Raw genomic sequence first — 21,334 nt, forward strand, 5'->3', positions numbered from 1 at the left:
ATGAGGATGAGTGATACGATAAAATCGATGAAGGGACACTCACAAACAAAACCCATGCCCAGGCCAGTATTCGAACCTGGGCCTCTGGCGTCGTAGTGCTCTATGCAACCACCCTGCCACGGAGTTCGGGCTCTGTTAGTAAGTTAGTTAATGTAATGCGTTCTCAAAGTGCTGTTTATTTGATGAAATTGTTGGTTTATTTTTTTTCAATGGGTGTTGTGTATGTATCTCTACAAAGCAAACTCGTATCGTGAAAGAAATTGTAGGGCGGAGAGTTAACGAACAATAAAAGTTTAGGTCCAATTTATGTTCGGGTAGGTTAATCGGTACTAGACCTAAATTTTAAAGTGCGATCCGAACCACTATGTAAAGAGCCTCCATCGGAGATGAAACCTGCGACCTCTTGATTACAAGGCGACAATGTTCCCACTACAACAATGGGAAGATTCGTTCAGCAACCACCAAATCGTAGTTACTGCTCCGACAAGATATACCTCAGACGGTAGTGAAAACAAGGAAGGGTAAGGTCAGGATATAAAGAATAAGAGCTGGACGAAATACGACAAATATATATACAGAAGGGATTAGAAAAGGGAGGATGTAGAGGAAAAAACAGAAGCAAAAGGGGAAGATGCAGACCAAGAATCAGTAGAAGGGATTGGGTAGAGTAGGGGAAGATAAATGAGAAGATTAGCTGCAGACAAGAAGGAAGTGGATTGCCAACAAAGAAAATGAACACATTACAATGCGAAGGTAGCTGGGAATAGAGGAAGGAGTAGAGTCAAGAAAGAGTGAAAAAGCTAAGCAAATTGAGAAGATTGGCTACAGATAGGAAGAATTGGAGAAAGAGACTGTGGACACAATGTTTAGTACACTAAGGTAGAAAAAGTGGAATTGAACGAAGAAAAAAGAATCTAAAAGCTGAGAAAATTAGAGGTTTGAGTGCAGACAGGAAATAGAGAAAGTGAACTGTCGACAAAAACGATAAACACAAAGGAATGCTAATATTAACTGCGAATAGGAATGGACAAGTAAGGTTAAGACACTAAAAGAAGTAAATAGGTTTTGATCGGAGATAGGAAGGAGTGGACAGTGGTGCAACCAAAGGGGGGCATTGCCCCCTCCAACCTTGAACGGATATGAGTTCTAGGGGGCAGGTACCTACAAGGGGGCAATTACCGCCCCAATTTCAAATTTTATGCAAATAAAAATACTTTTCGTAAAATTTTCTTACTTGCTTCGCTCGCAACACCTCCTTTTGTTAGTCTCAAGTTCAGAACCGTGGTTAGGAGGCGGCGGGAGTAAAATGGATTGATTGATTTAATTGAATTATGGTTTTGTCCACTTTATGCACAGAAAAGCTAATCGGAACTGGATCTACAGTTTAAAGTGGGATCCGTACCACTGTGCCATGTGCCTCCACCGGGTATCGAACCCAGTATAACCGATTATTGTTAAGACTTTTCCTCCGGAACAAATGAGGAGAAAGAACACTTCACTCCTCTCTTAAGTAATAGACTGTTCGGGACTTTTGGCGCACAAAGAGGGCAGTCGGCGAAAGAGAGTTACAGCGTCTGGTCTTTGTGGTTGAAGTCCGCGCGTGCGTTGCTGGAAAAACGCGAAAAAAGTTTGCAGTCGTTCGAGCTGTTGACATTTTTTAGTTTTCATCACCGCGAGACCCAAAAGTGCTTAGATAGTTCGAGCCCAAAGGAGAACACGAATGGTGAACTTGTAGTTTGAAAGACGAAAAGACTTGTAGTGTGATGAATCGGCGAGAGGTGACTTCTACCGGACTTTTTAAGGATACAGACAGGAGGAATGAAGTGGAAGTGCTAACCAGAAGTTGAAGAATACTAGTGCTCAGTGATTTGATAGTGAATATTCTTTAAGTGATGAGAGCTCTCAAATATATGGCCTTTTTAGCGTCGATCGTTACAAAGTTAAAAGTACAGCGCTGAACTATACAACCGTGAGTAATAATTTTCAATGTGTTATATTAGCTTCTATCTTGTGTTAGTTTTTAAGTATGGTTACATTTTTGAATCTTCGCCGATACAATCGGGGCATTCTCTGTATATCTCTGTATCTGGATTTTCAGTATAAATCAGGTGAAGGAGACTTATCAAGGACCTCCTCATAATTGTTTAATGTTAATTAGAACTTCAGAAATAAAAGTTTGTAAAAGGTTATTTTCTTTTCTGCTTTATACAGCAAGTCAGGTTTTGTAAAAAACTGAAAACCCTATTTAGCTTGAACGAAAGCAGTAAGCTCATTCTTAAGCTAAATACAACTTTTAATGTTATATGGTGTCCGAAACTTCCGGGAGTTGCCTTAGATTGTCTTGGTGAAAGAAAAAAGAAATGAAAGGGGTAACAGGCATTGTGTTGCGTCGTTGTCGGCGATGTTTATGTAAACATTGAGTGTTGCGACCTTCATTCGTGTTTGTCGGCAGCATGGCTCGTACAATACGGAAAGCTCCTTGTTGCGGCAGATTGTTGATTTCAGACGCTGCTGTACAATGTTCAGACTGTAAACAATGGGTGCATAAAGACTGCGTTGAGAAAGATTTTTCCTGCAAGCAGTGCAAGAACGGAGCTGAAAATGAAGTTCATGATAAGGAAAAAATAGACGAAAAAGAACAGGGTGTTTCGAAAGAAAGTGACGAATTTGGTTGTCAAGTTGACGTTAGTCGGGGAAATAAAAATGTCTTGAATTCAATTTTGTCATTTATGGAACAGAGTAGGCTAGCGCAGGAGAACCTATGCCTAAAATGGGAAGAAAATAAGGAACAAGATAGGCTGAAATGGGAAGAAAATAAGGAACAGGATAGATTGAAATGGGAAGAAAATAAGGAACAGGATAGATTGAAATGGGAGAGATTATACGAGAAAATGGAACAAGATAGGTTAGAATGGAGACAGAAAGAGGAAAAAGATAGGCTCGTGCAGGAAGACTTATACAGAAAATTGGAGCAGAAAGAGGAACAGAATAAATTGGAACTCAAGGAAATAATAAATGCTTCCATGCAAAAAATAAATGACAAGATGGAAGGAAGACTAGGCGTTTTGAAAGTGGAAGTCTCTAGGATAGAAACAATGGAAGACGTTATTCAGGATAATAATGCATCATGTTACGCCGTGATAGTTGAAGTAGATGAAGTGAAATATGATTGTAATGAGGTCCGTGAGAGAAGCGAAATGATAGAGGATAGTTCTGATCAAGTACAAGTGGCTTTAGAAAATGAACCCAGAGAGACAGATGACAAAGTACAGGTTCTTGAGGAACGAGTTTGGAAGTTGGGATTGAAAAATCAAAAACTTGATGAGTTACATTTTGGGATACAGTTAGCTCCCGAACTGATAAGTAAAGATGAAAGTTTTCACGAAAAACCTGAGAAAGATATGTTTTCTAAACTGCAAGAATGTGTAACTTTAGACGTAACGATACTGGGAATGACTCTGATCAGTAAACAGAAGAAAATTAGAATGAGACCTAGATATAGTTCAGTAAAGAAAGTGAAGAAAATGAAGAAAAAGAAATTGAAAGGTGCAAGGAAAATTGAAGAAGCGTCAGTGAAAGTGAAGAAGAAAATTCGTGAGGGCTCGAAGAATGTCAGCGCAGAAAGATCAGACCCAAGTATGAAAAGGATGAAACAAGAAAAGAAAGCAATACATTCATCTGATGAGCGTGAAAGAAAGTCCCAAAAGAAACGAGACAGGAAAGAATGGAAGAAAGTTAAGAAGAAAGTTGCTAGTGGTGATTCTCATAGTGAGAAAATTGAACCTATGGAAAATCGGAAACAAAATGAAAAGACTTTAAAGATAAGAGAAAGTTCAAATAGTGTTGACAGATTGTTAGTTTCCCTACTTGAAGAAAGTTGGAAGAGGAGGAAGAAGAAATTTGAAAAGAAGAAGAAGAAGAAATTTGAAAAGAAGAAGAAGAAGAAATTTGAAAAGAAGAAGAAAATGAAAAGGGGCATGATAGCTACGACGAACAGGGATTTTTAGAAGTGGAAGTAACAACCAAGACGGATAATTCAAGAAGAGATATTTTGAGTAGTCGATTGATAATGATGTTTTCCTAAAGTTGGTATATTTTATATAAAATATCGAAATTTCCATTTCGCTTGTAGAAATGTTGATAATTACTAGTTTATGTAAATTTTGATAAAATGATGGAAATTGTTCAAATGTAAATAAGCTGTTTAAAAAAATGTGTCCATGTTGTTATGAGCCAAGTATATTGAAAATTGAGAAAATGAAAAGAAAAAGTTATTTAATGTCAATTGTTTTGTATAAATTATGTGAAAACTAGTTGTGGTTCGATGAAAAAAAATATTGATGGTTGGTAGAAGTGCTGGTAAATATTATTATTGTCAATGAGCGGGTAGATATTGTAAAATTGAAAAATAGCTTTGTAATAAGAAAAAGAAAAGGAAGATAGAAATATGAAAGTAAACCTCTAAACTAAACCTCTAAACTGTTTATGATGCTGCAAAATGAAGTGAAGAACGAACGAGAAAGAAGGTTGTACAGATGTGCTCAAAAGAAGTCAATTGGGAAATTCTTCAGAGCTCAAGATGAAATAGCGTTAACAAAAGAGGAGATTGCATTAATAGCAGGATATTGAGAGTTCTTGGACATAGCTATATGAGCTAAAAGTCAGTGTGTATTAAGATAAAGTGCGAGAGAGGCACATAAATATAAGGTCGAAGGCGGACCGGAAATGTGGAAAAATATATAAGGTCGAAGGCGGACCAGAAATGAAAAATAGTAGGTCGAAGGCGAACCGAAAATTATTGTACTTACGTAATAAAGAACATGCTGATATTTAAGTGAAAGATTATGTCCAGAATTCTGTTGCAAGTTAAGAAATAGTTTGTTAAAAAGATAAGCGACGTATGGTAAGATGTAATTTCCTAAAATTAGTAATTTGAGCATGCTGATACCTTAAAGAAGAAAAGAAAAGAAAGGTAAAGATCATGACAAGAGAAAGGAGGTTTACTGTTTTAATTTAATGAGTATGATGATATTTTGTAAAGATAGAAATCAAAATATTTTTATAATGTTCTACACTTACCCGCCTGTACCCGCTCTAGTAAATAATTGAATCACAACATGAAGAAAATTTAAAATTATGGAATTGCAGAAACAGTAAGAGGAGAATTTATGTAAATCAGTTAAAACAATTAGAAAACCTGCAAGACAATATGTAAAAGATTGAAGATACTTGTAGTATAAATTATGTAGTAAAGATTCGAAGTTGATTTTATGTAATCTATGAAGGTATATATGTAATTAAAGAAATTGAGTAATGTGTTTATTATGCCTCAATGTTTACAAATTGTAATTTTATGGAGATTATTCTTACTATGTGGTTGTAAGAAACGATTGGACAGAATTAATATGTGAAATTGAAGGAAAATCTATGTGTGTTTACTTTGTTATAAGATATTTTAAATTGTAACCTAATTTTTTTTAAATGTATGTACGAGGGCTGGTCAAATATTTAAGGAGATAAAGAGACTTGGAAAGACATTAGCTCTCCTTGATCAGTCCATCTAATGCCTTTTTTGGGGGAAGGGGCATCTATAACCGATTATTGTTAAGACTTTTCCTCCGGAACAAATGAGGAGAAAGAACACTTCACTCCTCTCTTAAGTAATAGACTGTTCGGGACTTTTGGCGCACAAAGAGGGCAGTCGGCGAAAGAGAGTTACAGCGTCTGGTCTTTGTGGTTGAAGTCCGCGCGTGCGTTGCTGGAAAAACGCGAAAAAAGTTTGCAGTCGTTCGAGCTGTTGACATTTTTTAGTTTTCATCACCGCGAGACCCAAAAGTGCTTAGATAGTTCGAGCCCAAAGGAGAACACGAATGGTGAACTTGTAGTTTGAAAGACGAAAAGACTTGTAGTGTGATGAATCGGCGAGAGGTGACTTCTACCGGACTTTTTAAGGATACAGACAGGAGGAATGAAGTGGAAGTGCTAACCAGAAGTTGAAGAATACTAGTGCTCAGTGATTTGATAGTGAATATTCTTTAAGTGATGAGAGCTCTCAAATATATGGCCTTTTTAGCGTCGATCGTTACAAAGTTAAAAGTACAGCGCTGAACTATACAACCGTGAGTAATAATTTTCAATGTGTTATATTAGCTTCTATCTTGTGTTAGTTTTTAAGTATGGTTACATTTTTGAATCTTCGCCGATACAATCGGGGCATTCTCTGTATATCCCTGTATCTGGATTTTCAGTATAAATCAGGTGAAGGAGACTTATCAAGGACCTCCTCATAATTGTTTAATGTTAATTAGAACTTCAGAAATAAAAGTTTGTAAAAGGTTATTTTCTTTTCTGCTTTATACAGCAAGTCAGGTTTTGTAAAAAACTGAAAACCCTATTTAGCTTGAACGAAAGCAGTAAGCTCATTCTTAAGCTAAATACAACTTTTAATGTTATACCAGGACCCCTTGATCACAAGGCAACGACGCTACCACTGCACCATCGGTGAGGCAAGGGGTCCCGGGTTCGATACCCGGCGGAGGCACAAGTGGTTCGGATCCCACTTTAGACTGTAGGTCCAGTCCCGATTAGCCTTACTGTGCATAAAGTGGACTTAAAACACCAAATCAACAACAGCACCATCGGGGAGGCCCAAAAAGTGTAAAAGAGAGAGTGCATTAACGGCCCGTGAAATTATTTGCACCTTATTAAATCAATATTGATTTCAGTCTGCAAAAAAATTGGATCTAAAACTGTTCTTGCTCGCTTCGCTCGCAGTGTGTGATTGCTTTCTATAACGCATTGTAAATTACCAGCGAGAGAAATAAGACCTGTCTTAAATGCATGAACAATTGTTTTGAGGAAAGGAAGAGTTCACATTTGAGAGACAATTTATGTCATTCTTGCTGTTTGATTATTGTGAGATGGATGAATTGATTGTGTAATGTATTTCAGTAATACAGGGTGATTCTAAAGGTATAGTACAAACGAAAACCACAGATACCTCCATGAAATAGAGACGAAAGTTCCCCTTCCACTTTGCCGAGAGATGCCTCCGTGAGGAGCTAGACAACGCCGAAAACGTGTGAAAATGAACTTCACACCTCTGTACAGCCAGTACCAGTGAAGATAGAAAGGCGGAACAAACGAAGTCAAAAGGAACACCAAAGTCGCCCATCCGAAAAACACTAGGCGGCAGCTGCGCAACGCATGCGCATGGGGTTCCACAAAGGAAGTAGGAGTGTCCCGAAAGACAAGTGAAGGGAAAGGGTAGCGATCGACAACGGTAGGGAGAAAAGAAGCTATGAAGCATGAAGTAACAATTGCACAGCGGGAAACAAACACCATGACTGAAGCAGTGCAGTCGAGGAAAGTAGTGCGGGGTTGCAGAACCACGGGAGGACGACGTAGGATGTAAAAACACACCGAGAATGCAAGCAAAGTGGTCCGTGACACTCGACAGGCAACAGACGCGTACATGGTTCGGGGCAGAAATGGCGGCGCTGGCGGTGCAGCGCAAGGGGAGTCCCCAAAACACAGTGGGGAGACACCGCAGCAAGAACAAAGCACGGTGCATCAAAAGAGAAAGAGGACCGGACGGGGAATGGTACCTGCCAAGGAGACAACAAATGCGGGACGAGGGATTCCCCGTAGCAGCACCGAGGGGATGTCACACAGAGGTCGTGCGCCAGCAGGACAAACACAGCAACTACGGGCACAGGAGGTTATTGCTAATGAAAGGTGCACGTACAGATAGGACCACGTACCCCGTACTGACGTTGTAACAAACGTCGTGACGGGGTCCAATCAGCCTCTTAGAAATGAAGCCGGAGGCACATCGCTGGGTGGGAGCGGGCGAAAGGCTGCTGGAGTGTCGTACGGACCCCACCACTCCGTACGGTGGACGACACTAATGGACGAGGTCGGAATGTTTCCATCCCGATCACCAGGTCCACCGTTCCCAGACCTGACGCGGATGCTTGCTTCCGAGCGCAACCCCAGCCGAACAACTCGAGTCCCTCCTCGGCCGCAGCCTTCCGCTCCGAAACCAAGCGTGGCCTCACACCACCGCAGCCGCACACTGCCGCGTGGGTGTGAGACCAGGCCGAGCAAGGCTGGACAGATAAACTGCGTGGGACAATCGTGTAATGAAGCTACGTGGGGGTATGCACGTCTGTTCAACTGCTGGGTTACCCCACATTGGTGTACACAAACACCACACGATCGTACGTAGTGCTCCCCGTCGGCTCGAGCAAGACGGACGAAGTACGTGTTGTGGGTGAATGGGGCAAGAATGAAGGACGCTACATGTGTTCCACGATGACAAGGCCCCAGAGTACATGGCCCCACCTGACGGCATTGGTCAGGTAGTGAAGAGCACAGGCACGGGTGGCTCAGGAACGTCAGCTGATTGTACCACAGCGCCGTGCGGACGTGTGGGCTGATTGGAAGTGCAGCGTCAGGGAGCGTGTCAGTGAAAGAGCCGGTGCGGTGGTGGTGTGCTTGACGTACGACAATTGATTACGTTGTTTCGAAGCCGTTGTGACCAGTGTGTGTGTGTGTGCCACCTGTGCACTGCAGTACAGTATTCCATAATTGGCACTATCCTCACCGTACCATGGAACGCTACACATTTGTAGAACTGAGGGACATGCATTTTGTCTACGGCCTTGCAGATGCAATGGCCGAGCAGCTGCACGCCTTTATCGCGGACGGTATCCGGAGAGGCGACAACCCGACAGCAGGTTGTTTTCGAACGTGCACCGTACCCTTGTTGAATCGGGTGTGTTACGTGCAGGCCATCATGTCGGTCACCCAAGACATGTGCGCACCTCGGCGGTCGAGGAGGACGTACTTGCTCGCGTGGACGACACACCGTCCACTAGCACCCGTAGCATTGCACGTGCAGTGGGAGTATCACAGTCGACAGTGTGGCGTGTCCTTCATGATGATCTGCTGTATCCCTATCATCCACAGTGAGTCCACGCGTTGCAGGCTGGGGATTACCCACGACGTGTGGAATTCTGTCAACGACTGTTGCAGTTTTGTACCGACGATCCCCGTTTTTTGCGCCATGTGCTTTTCACGGACGAGGCAACATTCACCCGTGAGGGCATCTTCAATTGCCGAAACAGCCATGTGTGGGATTATGAAAATCCACATGCAGCAGTCGAGGTGCACCATCAGACCCAGTTTGCAGTGAATATCTGGGCAGGTATCATCGATGAACAGATTATCGGTCCATACCTGCTGCCATCACGTTTAAATGGCCGCCTCTATCGCACCTTTCTTGCATCAGTCCTTCCAGAGCTGCTAGAAGATGTACCCCTCAACGTGCGACATCGTATGTGGTTTCAATTGGATGGAGCGCCTGCACATTTTGATGGCACAGTGCGAACCCTTTTGCACCGTACCTACCCACAGCGCTGGATCGGCAGAGAGGGCCCCGTCCCCTGGCCCGCCCGTTCGCCTGACCTCACACCAATGGATTTCTTCTTGTGGGGCCATGTGAAAATACTCGTCTACGAGACCCCGGTGCCTGACAAGGAAACATTGGTAGCGCGGATACTTGCAGCATCGGCCGAGGTGTGTACCATGCCAGGGATTTTTGATAGGGTTCGCCAGAATTTCCTGCGACGCTGCAATGCCTGCATTGAATGTGGTGGTCGTCAATTTGAGCAACTTTTGTAACAACGTCAGTCCGGGGTACGACTACGTACTACGTACTATTCCTATCTGTAAGTGCACCTTTGCGTGGCAATAAACCTCCTGTGCCCGTAGTTGCTGTGTTTGTCCTGCTGGCGCACGACCTCTGTGTGACATCCCCTCGGTGCTGCTACGGGGAATCCCTCGTCCCGCATTTGTTGTCTCCTTGGCAGGTACCATTCCCCGTCCGGTCCTCTTTCTCTTTTGTTGCACCGTGCTTTGTTCTTGCTGCGGTGTCTCCCCACTGTGTTTGGGGACCCCCCACGCGCTGCATGTGTTTGTTTCCCTCTGTGCAATTGTTACTTCATGCTTCATTGCTTCTTTTGTCCCTACCGTTGTCGATCGCTACCCTTTCCCTTCACTTGTCTTGCGGGACACTCCTATTTCCTTTGTGGAACCCCATGCGCATGCGTTGCGCAGCTGCCGCCTAGTGTTTTTCGGATGGGCGACTTTGGTGTTCCTTTTGACTTCGTTTGTTCCGCCTTTCTATCTTCACTGGTACTGGCTGTACAGAGGTGTGAAGTTCATTTTCACACGTTTTCGGCGTTGTCTAGCTCCTCACGGAGGCATCTCTCGGCAAAGTGGAAGGGGAACTTTCGTCTCTATTTCATGGGAGGTATCTGTGGTTTTCGTTTGTACTATACCTTTAGAATCACCCTGTATATGTTGTATATAATATGTATTGAGGAAACTTTGAATACGTACACAATTTAGTGTCCACGTCGCTCCATCATATGTTGTATATGTGTGAAACATAAGTATATCATGCATGAAAGTTATACATGTTAATGTAAAAAAATAATTATATTCGGAATGCATTTATCAAGCATTTTTTGTCTTTCAAAAATAGTTTGTGTGCTTGTTTTCCATTATTAATGTGAAATTGAACGTGTTGAAAAAAGTAATTCAAATCGTTTGTTCGAACACAAATGCTTTAGCACTAACTTCTACCCCCTCTTTGCGTAATTTACGAGTATAATAACGTCTTTGATACTACTACTACTACTACTAATAATAATAATAATATAACATTATTATTGGCATTATTATAATTGGTACATTAACACTGGTACTTGACCCCCCCCCCCGGCCCCCAGACAAGTGGGAGTGGAGAAAGTAACTTGGGACAAGTAAGATGAAGACACCAAAATAAGTGAATAGATTGGTTGGAGATCGGAAGGCGTGGAAAAGTGACTTGGAACAAGTAAGGCGAAGACACTAAGAGATTGATCGGAGATAGGAACAAGTGGACAAAGTGGCTTGGAACAAGTAAGGCGAAGACATTAAAGGAAGTGAATAGATTGGTCGGAGATCGCAAGGAGTGGAGAAAGTGACTTGGGACAAGTAAGGCGAAGACACCAAGAGAAGTGAAGAGATTAATTGGAGTAAGTGGCTTCACCTGACGCCATGAACCATAATGAATGGACGGATAAAGAAGGATTATCTTGATGCTTGTGCATATGAATGTCCGAGGTAGGAAAAAAATATCAAAAAATACACTCATGCAAAGCTAATAATACGGATCTAACACACTGTAGAATTATTTTTTTATAACGTTATGGCAGAGTATTTCCTTGTAATTAATAACGAAATAAACGTATCGTAAAAAAGAAGCAGACAGTCGTGGGAAAACAGGAAGAAGCATGTCTGTAGATGATGAACGCTTATGAGACACAGCAGAAGAAAACTCGCATTACATAACGAGACTAGCGAGCGTGACTCCATGTGGCACAAATGGCCGTCGCTGTCATTAGCAACTGAAGGCAACAACTTGATTGTCACGGACAAGGTATTCTGCCATTGTAATTTTTTTTGTATTGTTGAGTTACGTAGCTGCAAGGTAAATCCCCTCCAACAATGGGAGAATGAATGATTCAAGGTGAAAGTGCTTTGAACGATGAATCGATGGACAAAACTGTAGGGCAGAGGGTTTAATCTCAGTCCTCAAATTGGGAGGGGGACGCGGGGGATGCTATCCTTTCAGTTAAAGTTGACGTAAAGCATCTCTCCAGCTGGGATAATTTGCGTAAATATATCCCACATAGGAATTTTCACTTCGAGCAGTTTATCCCTGTTCACTTCCCGCCACAAGGTGTCTCTTGCATACCGCCTGTTTTAGCCAAACATATCACGTTTAGTACAGTCACGGACAGTTCTGGGTTGTAACGATACCGTTGACTTTCAATAGAATCGTTGCAATCCAGAAGTGTCCGTGACCGTATAAACATATCGAATGACTGACCGTGCTGTTTAAGAGTCCTGCTTGGGACCACTTTCGCTCGCTTGTGATCATTCGAATGTACCGGACTTGTAGTGAAATGATTGGCAGGTGTTATCGCCACGCACGAGGTCGTCCGATATTACAAAGCATACTAAGCAGCACTATCAATCAACTTAAAACCCACACATGAAAGGAAACTACTCCATGCAATAACAGTTTACTATGTAAGACCCAAATACGATATGTATGTATAAGAGTAGGCAGTATCTACAGACCGAAACGTACAGTGAACATGCTAACAATTCAAAATATCTAATCACAATGCAACAAATACCTGTACAGTGAAATACACAAGTATCATCAAGCAAATTGTCCATAACCAAGGTAATGCACTTTGTTTTTACCCAATGAGAGCTTCAATAATTGAAACTAAACGCCAAACAAGCTGTTGGTAGCCTGTGCAATAGCACACTTAAAATATGTAGGATGCAAGAGAAAAATTAATGAAAATAGCCATGAAGAATTTGCCGAGTAATACTTGTGCATCCCATTGTACATCATTGTTCACTACAGAAAAGGATAACCGTATTCTGTACCTACTTTTGCAGCCCCCCCCCCCTTCGGGCCGACTACTACGGACAAATGACTGTTACCAGGCTTGTGGGTATATGTTGCTCATTTTGTCTGGTCGAGTGTTATTTTCTCCTGACATCATGGTGAGCGAAGAGCTCAATTCCGTGCGCGATCTAGCGTCGTCCGTGCGAACTATTGGGCACTCGAACGAAATCCTCTCGTGTCGGTTATCTTCCTCATACCCCCTCCTCCCCCCGATCTGTCATTAATTTAAAAATCAAATCCTGCAAAATACGCAAAATGTAGGACTGACCACTAAAATAGAAATGCAAAACATCCCCCTTTAAGGTTATATCACCTCCTCCTTTCGAGAATCTGGCACGCCACTGTTATGCATTAATGTGGGCAAGATAACTTGCTTTTGTTTTTAAGGGTTTTGACAAAGATTGCATGTTTAATCAGTATGTGCATCAGATATTGCGTTATCACTGTTATTAAGTGATTATATATTTCTTCTTTAAAAAGCCATGTTACATCTTATGTATTCACTGAAGTTTAAATCCACCTCATGTACAGATGGGCTAATCGGGACTAGTCCTACAGTTAAATGTGTGTTCCGAACCACTATGTGCCTCCATCAAGTTGATTACAAGGCAACACGTTACAACAACGCTATCGAGAAGGTCCTTATATATTCACAAACGGCATTGCAATCGTACATGAGTATTGCTTGAGGATATGTTCACAGAAGAACGGTACACCGCTGCATGATGCATTCGGATATCTGGGTACTGTGTGGCCTCATTATGTAAAAGCGCTATTGTGTTGTTCTTATCGTCGAATGTAACAGCGCTATTGTGGTTCTTATCATGAAATGTAACAACTCTCTTCATTTACCGAATCGCGTCCAGTGGTGAATTTACTTTTCCGAGTCCTAGCGAAAGGACGTTATCATTACCACTACGCAGTGGCGGCGATTGGGTTTCAAATTGGGGGCAAGGACAGCTTACTTTCCCTTGGTAGTTAGGTTTAGCATAGTGGGGGGCAACACCCCCCTCCACGACCTCCCCCCCCCCCGAATCGCTGCTACTGCCGTCAGCAGTGGACGACAAGGGTACTAGCAGAAGCGATGGGTAATTTGGCCACTCTGCAGCCGCTTATAAGCGTCGCCAGTAATTTTTGTAGGGGGACAGGTCATTGATAAAAAATGAATAGTAGAAGTAAAACTAATGGTTATGATTATTATAGTGCAATAATAATTATTATAAAGTAATAAAAATAAACCAACATTATTCAGACTATTATGTATGTGGGGAGGCTTTTCTACCAGATGAGTGAATACCCAGCAGCACAACTGTTATCGTTTTTTTTTATTTCATACATTTCATGTACTGAAATGCACAGTTATTCTGTTATTAACTTTTTAACAACTCGTTCAAGAAAAAGTTGTGAAAGATAGGGGGAGTCATAAAGTTACGTGACCTCTCACGTAAAAATCTAATTTTTTAAAAAAAGTCGAACCAGTGGCGTACCCTGGTTTTCGAAAGGGGGGTTACGTACACTTTTTTTAGTAGTCAGTCCTCATTTTGCCATCTTTTCCTGCCTTTGACATTCTTTTTTTTATGAATACCGGGCCAAAGTGGGGTTATAACTCCCACCAACCCCCCCTTCAGCCCGCCACTGCGTGGAACCATTTATTCTGTGGGTTAAATGGTAGAAGTGAAAATACGTATTTCTTTCGATCTAATGAAGTTTTTACTTTGGTTTTATTTAAATTCTAACTGAACTTCATTTCTATTATTAACAATAAAAATAGCAAGCCTTCTGCGTTTTTGTAACTTGAAATCCTAAATTCCATGTGGGAAAATAGACCCCCACCATGGGCGTCCGGAAGGGGGCAAGGGGGGCCATGCCCCCCTGGAAAACGAGTCAACCAAAAATTATAAATTTCATACATATAATTTCATTTCAGCCACAATAATATGTGTTAATTGTTGCAGAAGTATGATAAATTCAAATTTAAGCAATGTTTTTTTTTAAGGAAACAAGACTATTATTGAGGAAAATGTGCCTTGTTGGCCCCCCTGGAAAAATAACTTCCTTGACCCTCCCTGGAAAAAATCCTCCGGACATCCATGACCCCCACCCACCCCTTCCCGACGCTCTAGTCGCCGATTGTACCGGCTGCGGCAACGTTGGATTCACGTCAAGTGTTTCTGTGTGATAAAATCGATTCAGTTCCGAACACATTCAAATCGTATTCACACAGATCTCACCCAACACGCTGTGACGTACAAAAGATGAATAGTTCACTAACCTTGAGAATTTTTTCCTGGAAAAAACTCCCTCGCTACACGCTGGGCCGGTCCGAGATATCGCCAGAAGCGCCTGCCTCAACGCAACACACACGATCACAGACTGACCAAGCAGGCTGCAACTTGCTTATCAACCTCCCCAGATCTGCGAAAGACCTCCTCCTTGCATGGTATTGCGTAATCGGCTTGTTGATTCGCTCTTCTGCAAGTTTTTGCCGCAGCGCCCGCACGAGAAAAATGGGAAACCATGGTTGAATTGCAAAGTATGGTGAACTATCATAGGGAATACTGTTACACCACAGAGTGCAATATTGTGTTACTTTAGTTTTACTGTGAACTCGATGCAATACTTACGTTGATTACTTCTTAGGAAGAAAATAACAAACTTGCCCAAATTCCTTGTCATTGTTCTAGTGCCAGGTCAGGTTTAGTTTCATTGTCAGGCAGGATTATGAATGCAATGAACTTGCACAAAAAGTGTCATTGTTGTGCGTGTAACTTCGATTACATATTATCAGTTCGCTTAATGTTTAAGATTAGATTACATAACATCAAAGTACAAAATGTTTAATATGTACGTAGCAATATGTAGCACAAATGTGTCATCGGTGTAATGAAAATGAAATCTAGAAATTAATACATTTCCTTCATTGACCTGTATGTTAGCGTTTTTTGAATATTCTTGGAAAAATCACAAGTTATGACATTGCACAATGTCTTTTATCTTCTTCAACTTTTGTTTTGTGATGCAAATACTGAAAATTTTGTACTGCTAAAAATGCTCGTGTAAAATTGATTGAATAAACAGAAATTAGATCCACAGTGTCTGGTTATTTTACCTACAGTGACTCTCATGAATATTCACACGGCACATTTTATGCATTTCTTCACGTGATTTCGAAATTAACTACATGCAGATTAATGTAAAAGGTGGTAAAATGCATGTATGTATCTATTAAAAATTATATTCGATGTTTAATATATCTCTAAGTAATTTATATTGAACATTTTTGTGTTCCGGCATAAAAAAAGAGGCCACATCGCGAATGCCTTCTGTCCCGGTTACGTATCTCCCTACCTCTCCGCTAGGATGTGTCCTGTTTCGTCCCCTAATTGCTTGTGAGCGCAATTACCTGACCGCCATTTTAGGCGAAACGGGATATCCCATTTCGCCTATACTGGTTGAAAGGGAAATATTTCAAATAAAGGAAATATAATTGTCTCAACAGCGAGATACGTGATCTGTTTTGTTATGTTAATTCATCCTTGGCTCTTCTTGATGTCACACTCCAGATCCAGCGATCAGTCCAGCCAATAGTAAACGAAACGGTTAGGTAGTTTAGATTACGTTTTTTTTTATCTTATAGGGAAAGGTAGTGATTGCTCCTACAACTATTTCAAGCATTGCCATTGGCTGGTAGCTTTTTGGGGTAGTGAATAATCTGTGGTGGTTAGGTTAGGCAAGTTGGGTTTGGTTCTCTTAGAAGAAGACGAAAATTACCACCTGAGCGCTAGTGTCTCTTCCAATATAGCCGCTCTATGTAGGATAAATCTTTGTTTACATTTATTAGTAGTACGTAATAGGAGCTGGTATGGAAGAAACGTTTAAATTACGCGATATTTTAAAATATTGCGAATGCGATGTGAATTGCAGGAACTATAACGAAGGTGAAGCTGTGCTGAGAACGAAGCATTTAACTATGATAGGCAAAAATAACACGGGAAACGCAGACGAAACTTATGTATACGCACTGGTTCTTCAAAGCAGTGCTGTTTCATCTGCACTTCAGGTTGTAACTGGGGCTCTCGGAAATGATTTGAAAGTAAAGCAGTTCACCTGTATTTGCAATGCCCCGTCTGCTGGATTGTGTGACAATGCTCCTTTTTAGGAGCAATACCTGACTATTTGGCATGTGACTGTTCTTAGTTAGTATCAGCACGTGTTCGTTCCGAATTGTTTGGTGTTTACGTTGATCACCTTCAAAATTTGCCTCACTTGCAATATTTCCCTTCCAAACTGTTTAGGCGAAACGGGAAATTACATTTTGCCCAAACTGGTGAACAGTTGCCAGAGCTGATTGACAGGTGCTGATAAGCCATTAGGCAAAACTGAATCGGGCGAAATGGGATGCGATCCGCTAGGATGAAGAGTAAGAACAAGCCATGTTACTTTCTGCGATATCACAGCTGTTACGAGTTGCTGCGTTGCCTCCTGACTGAAGTACGAGAGAAATGGGTCAGATGCAAAAATACCATTTTCGAATAACGGTTGCTATTTATACCGTCTGGTTGAGGGAAGTTGCACAATTATAAATATGTGTAAGAGTACTGTGGGAGACATAATATAACGTTGTGAAAAGGAAAATAGGATAGATTCCTTACCCCAGAAATGCCGGCCAAGGTAAATAGGCGAACGAGATGAAAGTGTTGATATGAAAAAATCGAGAATAACACTGAACAACGTGTTCCGACAGAAGCAATGCAACTTGGAGCAGATATTGAGACAGACATCCGGAAACAGGGCCCCGACTGCCTAGGAAAGCCGGTTGTCATGGAGGAGTAGTCCCCTCAAATCCCACATCATTGTCGGGGAAAGGAAGGAAATACTGTAGTTCGTTACAAATCATATGGAAAAGAACAAAAAGTAGTGGGAGAGGGTTATATTCGCGGGTTAGTGTTATATTAGGTGAAATGGGGAAATTGAATTGTCTCTCAGCAGCGAGATACTTTTCCGGATCAGATGTTAGGGGGACGATATGGCGCAAGTAAATTAAATAATTATATTCTAAAAACTTACGACAAAGAATCAAGTATGATTGTGGTTATTTGGTGATATTTGGGGATCGCATAGCATCCAATGGAGTGGAGAAAATTGATTTCATAGATCGAGATGAAAAAGTGACATTATCTGGCAACTTTGAAAAAATACACAGGAGTGACCATGTTTCCAGAGTAATTAGACTGCACGAAAGTGTCACGCGACATTTTTATCAGCCGGTATCGGTAAATGAAATACAACAGATACCTGATACATCGGCGTCGGAACACTATGAATTTCTGTTACCACTTTTACTAGTCAAATATCTGTGACACTACGCGATGAATGGAAAAATGGTTTCTACAAAAGTTTTTTTTTTTTTTTTTTAAGAGGAATGAATAGAAACATTAAACAAATATTAGGTTTCCATTTTAGAAAACTGAGTGACCTTCAAATGGCCGCATACTAAAACTAAAACATACATAATGGCATTCTCTTTCCCCCTTAAAGTCAATTAACTTTTATATGAAACATTTCTTTCGAAAAGGCTTCGTTTGTAAGACATTCAGGGGCGATTCCTCCATGTAGGAAGTGAGGAACTTCCTACAGTTCATTTGTACTTATTTCGAGTTCTCTACCTTTTAGGACGTAGGATAGCCTAGGTTATTTTCTGTCAAGAGTTGACTGCTCTCGCTCACTCACCCAAAGAGGATGGTTACAGGCTTGCTGGTTGCTGTCCCTCGCTGAGGAACATCGGCGGTCATCCTACAGACAGATGGGTGAGGGATGGAAGGAGCAGTGAAGGGAGGCGGTAGAAGATTGCGAAGATCGGCGAGGGTTGAGGAAGCAGCAAGTTTTTCCTCAATCAGCATTGCCAACCCCAGCAAAATGGTACTAAACCAAGCACAGTTTGATCTTTGTTGACACTTAGCACCCTGCTTTTGGCATAATGGTAAAACCAAGCATAATCTGCAAACGCCAGTCCCTGGGAGAGGGAAATTGAATTAAAAGGAATATGTTTTCAGGAAGTAGAAATAAAATTGTGTCCAAATCTTATTTCTACTTTACCAGCGGACATGTTTCAAACGAAAGGGGAGTATGCCGATTTAGCGGCAAGCTTTTTTATGACCATTCCACGATCCATCCTCTGTCTCTTCTTCATCCTGCCCGATTTAATTCGTCAGGAAATTTTAAGGTAGAGAATCGGTAGAAAGTTGAGGGTAAACAATTTTCTCAAACCTTTTAAGTTCTATGCTGAACCCATGCCGTTCGTTGCACCATTTTAAACAATTTTGGGAGAAAATTTACACTATTACATAACTGTTAAGAATAAGTAAGTCAAGTTCAAAACTCTAGAAAAGTAGATGCAGAATACAATTATCCGAAAAAATAATTAATAATAAATTCTAGCACAATTTATCAACATTTAGCATAATCTCGAAGTTGAAGCAGCACTTTTTGTTGGTGTCAATCCACACGACGACAGGGAAAGGGGGGGGGGAATCTAAATTCTTGCTAAATCTGAAATATCGTCAATGTTATTTTCATCGGTTTTTATAGGTTCACATTTAAATATTTCATGTTCAAAGTGAGGAACAATGGCTCCTTGCTCTACCTTGTGCATTGTCCCTCAGCTAAGATTCTAAATGTAAAGGATAGTACAGTCACGGACACTTCTGGCTTGTAACGACCTTATTGAAGAAGCACTGAAGCAAGCCATCCATGCCTGACCACCAAGTGCCTTGTGACTAGACAATCCATTGCATCAATTGCAATGCTGGTTGGGTTGTCTAGTCACAAGGCGCTTGATGGTCAGACATGGATGGCTTGCTTCAGTGCTTCTTCAATAAGGTCGTTACAAGCCAGAAGTGTCCGTGACTGTACAAGCGATACATGTGAATGTAATTGAACGCACTTTTCAAACCTTCCTCGGTTTACCATAACTTCTTCCTACACTCCGAGAAAGCCACGAGTCGCCACTGAAGACATTTTAAGTTGTCAACTTAAATGGTCCACCCTGTATATTACACATACATATATTACAGAGTTTCCAGCATTTTGACAAAACAAATTCCATGACTCTTTTTAAAACCTTTTTTATTAATTTGAAAATCTGATTGCAGAGTGAATCCATTTCAAATCAGGACATCAATGGAAATAAATAAATAATGCACACACACAACAAGAATAACAGTGAAACAAATTGAATTGGCTCTTACTATGTAAACTGAAATATTTCAATTGAAATATGATAAGGGGACATTTGAACACTTACGAACCAAATGCATCTTTTTATCCATTGATGCATTAAAAGAAAATTAGGCATTGATCTATTTAACTTCATGCTCGTTTGCTAGCTGTATTACGCCACCTAGATTGCCTTTTCAGTCTATTGTAAATGAATGAGACAAGTGAAGAGAGCGGTTCATTGTGCATATTTTTAGTTCTCTTCTGCTATGGAGTAAATAAGTTTTCTGTTTCAGAAACCATTTCGCAATATTTGCCTTTGTGACGGAAACAGGTTTCCGTTATTTACAGCTGTGTTTCTGGCTCAAGTTCAATTCTGCAGAAGAACGTTGGATTTAGATAGTACTCAGATATTGAAGAATGTACATATTTACTCTAACAAAATTTTAGGGTTCATTGCATCATTGTATGAAAATTAATTTGTAAATTACTCAAATAAGAGTTTGCGGGAATAATTTGAAACAGTGCATTGAACAAATGGAGTGGATGAGAACTGACCAATATTAGATTTGAAAGTGGTTCCTTCTCATTTGATAATGCCCTCCTTCAAAAAAGGATGTATGGAATAAATTAAAAGTTCGTAGTGTACTACTGTACATAGTCGCCTCACGATTCTCACCATCAAAGGTTATAGATTCAAGTCTTGGCGTGAGCATAGATATTCTTTGTGAATGCTCCTTCAATATTATCTATTCATCATTCATCCACATTGTCACTATTAGCGTAAAAATGCATAAAAGCAACACAAGAAGAAAAGAACTCCGGTGCCTACGCATGATCTCGCATCTTCATAGAAATAACACTGGCTTCCCTCACGGAGTGATTAGAACAGGGCGCTACGACGTCAGGAGTCCCGGGTGCGAATTCCCCCATGGGCATTGTTATTCTTTGTGATTTTATCATACCATCATCATCCTCATCTTCGCGATTAGCCAAAAGTTGCAGAATGTAAACCAAATCAACCAATAATAGATATAACTTGTTATGAAGCCAGGGTCTCAAGTTTGAATCCCGAATTCTATTGTTTCAACTTTCATCACAGATCCTCATTGTTGTGACCAATGACAATGTTAATCAGGGGTAGAGTGGACCACTGCTCCCTTGCGGTTTTTAAGAAAAATATATTTTGACTGAATATACGAGGCGTATGCGGAAAGTAAAGATTAGGGGTGTGCGGGATCCCGAAAAGTCGGGACCGGGATCGTGAAAAAAAAATCCCCGTCCCGATCCCGAGCAGTCGGGAAATACCGAATGGTCATTTTAAAAAGTCGTTAATTCTCGACGTTTTCTGCATTGTAAATGTCTGGAACTTATCGGAAATTGTTACTTTTTGTACCAGAATTGCAAAAACAATCACTTAAGGTGAAAATGACGTGTAGAATTAGAGATTTCAAGAGCTTCGGGAAATTTCGAACATTTCGCGTCCGAATGTCGGGATTTAAAAAATTTCCCGTCCCAACCCTAAAAATTCTGTCCCGCACACCCTTAGTAAAGATACATCACATGTAGACCTAAGGG

At 41.0% G+C, this 21,334-nt stretch overlaps 2 protein-coding genes across 8 annotated transcripts in view; one reads left to right on the forward strand and one right to left on the reverse strand.

The window, feature by feature from the left end:
• Window positions 1-14,920, reverse strand: part of MRP (Multidrug-Resistance like Protein 1) — a 212,893-nt gene extending 197,973 nt beyond the window's left edge. For 5 of the 6 annotated variants that reach the window (XM_083125086.1, XM_083125087.1, XM_083125081.1 and 2 more), the window contains exon 1: window positions 14,814-14,919. The gene's annotated coding sequence lies outside the window, so the exon portion shown is untranslated. Of the gene's footprint in view, window positions 1-14,813 lie in introns of all 6 variants that reach the window. The other variant, XM_083125089.1, reaches the window with a different exon arrangement.
• The window catches only part of LOC145989771 (PIH1 domain-containing protein 1-like), an 80,078-nt gene that overhangs the window by 35,614 nt on the left and 23,130 nt on the right, over window positions 1-21,334 (forward strand). The gene's annotated exons all lie outside the window — the stretch shown is intronic.

The sequence above is a fragment of the Lepisma saccharinum genome, chromosome 7, assembly GCF_977018435.1.
Source record: "Lepisma saccharinum chromosome 7, izLepSacc3.1, whole genome shotgun sequence".
In the NCBI taxonomy this organism is placed as follows: Eukaryota; Metazoa; Arthropoda; class Insecta; order Zygentoma; family Lepismatidae; genus Lepisma; species Lepisma saccharinum.